The 5,000-nt window shown below is 51.3% G+C and overlaps 1 non-coding gene across 1 annotated transcript in view; it reads left to right on the top strand.

Moving 5' to 3' along the window:
* Nucleotides 1-4,819: 4,819 nt before the first annotated feature.
* LOC124579086 overlaps nt 4,820-5,000 on the top strand; it is a 1,910-nt gene continuing 1,729 nt past the window's right edge. The window contains exon 1 of the ribosomal RNA XR_006972825.1: nt 4,820-5,000. This exon is cut by the window's right edge and continues 1,729 nt beyond it. This is a non-coding gene — a ribosomal RNA (small subunit ribosomal RNA).

Below are 5,000 nucleotides of genomic sequence, written 5' to 3'. Positions count from 1 at the left end.
GCATGGAATCAGAGCGCCGCCTGTTATGAGCCAAAGGTGCACCCTGACGTGGCAAATCAGATGATGCCGCAGTCATTTACTTACGATAATCACAATCAACAAACCGGCCCCCCCCCCCCCAAAACACCTTTCCTTACAACAATGTGTACCTTAACCTAACCCGTATTGTGCCTTAACCTAACCCGTATTGTGCCTTAACCTAACCCGTATTGTGCCTTAACCTAACCCGTATTGTCCCTTAACCTAACCCGTATTGTGCCTTAACCTAACCCGTATTGTGCCTTAACCTAACCCGTATTGTGCCTTAACCTAACCCGTATTGTGCCTTAACCTAACCCGTATTGTGCCTTAACCTAACCCACGTTGTGCCTTAACCTAACCCACGTTGTGCCTTAACCTAACCCACGTTGTGCCTTAACCTAACCCACGTTGTGCCTTAACCTAACCCACGTTGTGCCTTAACCTAACCCACGTTGTGCCTTAACCTAACCCACGTTGTGCCTTAACCTAACCCGTATTGTGCCTTAACCTAACCCGTATTGTGCCTTAACCTAACCCGTATTGTGCCTTAACCTAACCCGTATTGTGCCTTAACCTAACCCGTATTGTGCCTTAACCTAACCCGTATTGTGCCTTAACCTAACCCGTATTGTGCCTTAACCTAACCCGTATTGTGCCTTAACCTAACCCGTATTGTGCCTTAACCTAACCCGTATTGTGCCTTAACCTAACCCACGTTGTGCCTTAACCTAACCCACGTTGTGCCTTAACCTAACCCACGTTGTGCCTTAACCTAACCCACGTTGTGCCTTAACCTAACCCACGTTGTGCCTTAACCTAACCCACGTTGTGCCTTAACCTAACCCACGTTGTGCCTTAACCTAACCCACGTTGTGCCTTAACCTAACCCACGTTGTGCCTTAACCTAACCCACATTGTGCCTTAACCTAACCCATATTGTGCCTTAACCTAACCCATATTGTGCCTTAACCTAACCCATATTGTGCCTTAACCTAACCCATATTGTGCCTTAACCTAACCCATATTGTGCCTTAACCTAACCCATATTGTGCCTTAACCTAACCCATATTGTGCCTTAACCTAACCCATATTGTGCCTTAACCTAACCCATATTGTGCCTTAACCTAACCCATATTGTGCCTTAACCTAACCCATATTGTGCCTTAACCTAACCCATATTGTGCCTTAACCTAACCCATATTGTGCCTTAACCTAACCCGTATTGTGCCTTAACCTAACCCGTATTGTGCCTTAACCTAACCCGTATTGTACCTTAACCTAACCCGTATTGTGCCTTAACCTAACCCGTATTGTGCCTTAACCTAACCCGTATTGTGCCTTAACCTAACCCGTATTGTGCCTTAACCTAACCCGTATTGTGCCTTAACCTAACCCGTATTGTGCCTTAACCTAACCCGTATTGTGCCTTAACCTAACCCGTATTGTGCCTTAACCTAACCCGTATTGTGCCTTAACCTAACCCGTATTGTGCCTTAACCTAACCCGTATTGTGCCTTAACCTAACCCACGTTGTGCCTTAACCTAACCCACGTTGTGCCTTAACCTAACCCACGTTGTGCCTTAACCTAACCCACGTTGTGCCTTAACCTAACCCACGTTGTGCCTTAACCTAACCCACGTTGTGCCTTAACCTAACCCACGTTGTGCCTTAACCTAACCCACGTTGTGCCTTAACCTAACCCATATTGTGCCTTAACCTAACCCATATTGTGCCTTAACCTAACCCATATTGTGCCTTAACCTAACCCATATTGTGCCTTAACCTAACCCATATTGTGCCTTAACCTAACCCATATTGTGCCTTAACCTAACCCATATTGTGCCTTAACCTAACCCATATTGTGCCTTAACCTAACCCATATTGTGCCTTAACCTAACCCATATTGTGCCTTAACCTAACCCATATTGTGCCTTAACCTAACCCATATTGTGCCTTAACCTAACCCATATTGTGCCTTAACCTAACCCATATTGTGCCTTAACCTAACCCATATTGTGCCTTAACCTAACCCATATTGTGCCTTAACCTAACCCATATTGTGCCTTAACCTAACCCATATTGTGCCTTAACCTAACCCATATTGTGCCTTAACCTAACCCATATTGTGCCTTAACCTAACCCATATTGTGCCTTAACCTAACCCATATTGTGCCTTAACCTAACCCATATTGTGCCTTAACCTAACCCATATTGTGCCTTAACCTAACCCATATTGTGCCTTAACCTAACCCATATTGTGCCTTAACCTAACCCATATTGTGCCTTAACCTAACCCATATTGTGCCTTAACCTAACCCATATTGTGCCTTAACCTAACCTATATTGCGCCTTAACCTAACCCATGTTGCGCCTTAACCTAACCTATGTTGCGCCTTAACCTAACCTATGTTGCGCCTTAACCTAACCTACGTTGCGCCTTAACCTAACCTATATTGCGCCTTAACCTAACCTATATTGCGCCTTAACCTAACCTATATTGCGCCTTAACCTAACCTATATTGCGCCTTAACCTAACCTATATTGCGCCTTAACCTAACCTATATTGCGCCTTAACCTAACCTACGTTGCGCCTTAACCTAACCCACGTTGCGCCTTAACCTAACCCACGTTGCGCCTTAACCCAACCCACGTTGCGCCTTAACCCAACCCACGTTGCGCCTTAACCCAACCCACGTTGGGCCTTAACCCAACCCACGTTGCGCCTTAACCCAACCCACGTTGGGCCTTAACCCAACACACGTTGGGCCTTAACCCAACACACGTTGGGCCTTAACCCAACACACGTTGGGCCTTAACCCAACACACGTTGGGCCTTAACCCAACACACGTTGGGCCTTAACCCAACACACGTTGGGCCTTAACCCAACACACGTTGGGCCTTAACCCAACACACGTTGGGCCTTAACCCAACACACGTTGGGCCTTAACCCAACACACGTTGGGCCTTAACCCAACACACGTTGGGCCTTAACCCAACACACGTTGGGCCTTAACCCAACACACGTTGGGCCTTAACCCAACACACGTTGGGCCTTAACCCAACACACGTTGGGCCTTAACCCAACACACGTTGGGCCTTAACCCGCTCTGTAATTGTCATACGACGCGTTAAATTAGTGTAGTGTTGCCTAACTGCAACCCCCGCAATATAGTTTGCTACTCGCACTGCCTGGTCCCCAGTGTATCGCTTCATGTTAAACACCTTGCAGCGATACACTGTAATGTGGATGGCAGCAGGACGTACATGCTCAATGCCCTTCGCAGTTGTTCATTGGCATTCGCATGGCGAAGCACTTAGCCTACGCTGTGGTACGGCCTGTGTCAACTGTCCGCTGATGTTGTACGTCCAAATCACACACTGTACTGCACATTGGTCCTCATGTACTGAATGATACATCGTGGTACATGTGACCGTACAACGACTGCGCCAACAACGGCGAACCATGCGGTCCAACTGTTGTGCACTCAGCTATGTGTCGTCTCCCTATAAGAGCCGGATTGCAGTGTGGTATGCCCTGGATGGCGATCAGCATGAGCCGTCTGTTGATGTAGTGGCGCGTGTTGTCAGACGTAGTCGTCTCTTCTCACACACCGTGACAGCATGGTGCACTGCGTTCCACATCTGCGACATGCGACAGAGGCCGGTTGACAGTCGTTCGCGCAATGGACATCGCATACGTACGGGGGCCACCTTCCACGTGTTCGCGAAGCGTGCACATGTTGTTGCGTGTATGTGGGCAGACATATTGTGTCGTGACACCTGACACAGGCATGCAACAATCGTTGAATTTGCAAATGGCGATGGACGTCTACGTTTGCTGGTGACGTTACGCAAATGAACAACTGGTAAACCGTTGTGGTGCGGTTGTTCTCGCTAGAGGTGAATCAGTGATGGCGACGATCGGTTGAGCTACCAACCGGTTGTTTCAGCGATACCCACCATGCCCACGAACGTGAATGGCATGTGGGTGTGAAGCGATACGCGGCGGTGGCTGGGTGGGACCGTCCCCGGCCGGTGAGGGGGGGCCTCCCGGCGTGCTGGCCGCGCGGTGCGTGGGCGCACGCGCTACAGCCGGCTGGTGGGGGCGGCCAGTGGCAGGCGCGCCGGCCGACGGAGGCGGCAGGCGGCGCAGCTGCGCGCCGGCGCACCCTGCACGCGGCGCCGTGCGGCCAAAGTAGGTCCTCGCGGGCCCGGTGCGAAGCGCGGTGGACATCTGCAGTGTGCTGGTCCGATTGAGGACTGTGTGCGCTGAGGATGCGCCGCCGCCCGGCGCTCGGCGCCGCGACGCCGTCTGCTGCTCGGTCGCCTCTGCGGTTCTCGCAGGTGGTTTGTATCGCAGCTGTGCGGACGTGTTGGCGCGTGCGCTGTGCTGGGAGAGTTCGCTTCGGCACCCAAGTGGGGCTTTTGTCCTTCTGTGGCGCTGGCGTTGGAGCTGCCGGCCACCGTAGGTGGCGCGTGTTGTCTCCCGCCGGCAATGCCACGACAGCACGCTCCCGGGCCTCTGTCGGCAGCGGCAAGCTCAGTTGGGAGCACGGGTGGTCGCACCTAAAGCGTCTACTCGCCAAACTCCGGGCGATTGCGCCTCTCTCGAACCCGACCAAGTACTTAGGACGGCGCTGCGCGCCGCCGGGACCTGAGAGGGTTTCGAGGTGTATCGTGCAGGGGAGCTCAGCCTCCTCCTGTTTGCAGAATAATTGAGCGGACGCTTGCGTGTTCGCGCGGGCCCCCGGGACACACTCCCGGGCGGCCGGCTGCTCAGCTCTAGTTGACGCAGCTCCCTGGTTGATCCTGCCAGTAGTCATATGCTTGTCTCAAAGATTAAGCCATGCATGTCTCAGTACAAGCCGCATTAAGGTGAAACCGCGAATGGCTCATTAAATCAGTTATGGTTCCTTAGATCGTACCCACGTTACTTGGATAACTGTGGTAATTCTAGAGCTAATACATGCAAACAGA

Source organism: Schistocerca americana, unplaced genomic scaffold (assembly GCF_021461395.2).
Source record: "Schistocerca americana isolate TAMUIC-IGC-003095 unplaced genomic scaffold, iqSchAmer2.1 HiC_scaffold_294, whole genome shotgun sequence".
In the NCBI taxonomy this organism is placed as follows: domain Eukaryota; kingdom Metazoa; phylum Arthropoda; class Insecta; order Orthoptera; family Acrididae; genus Schistocerca; species Schistocerca americana.
The sequence above is the reverse complement of the archived record's forward strand: the minus strand, read 5'-3'. Positions and strand labels throughout refer to the sequence as shown.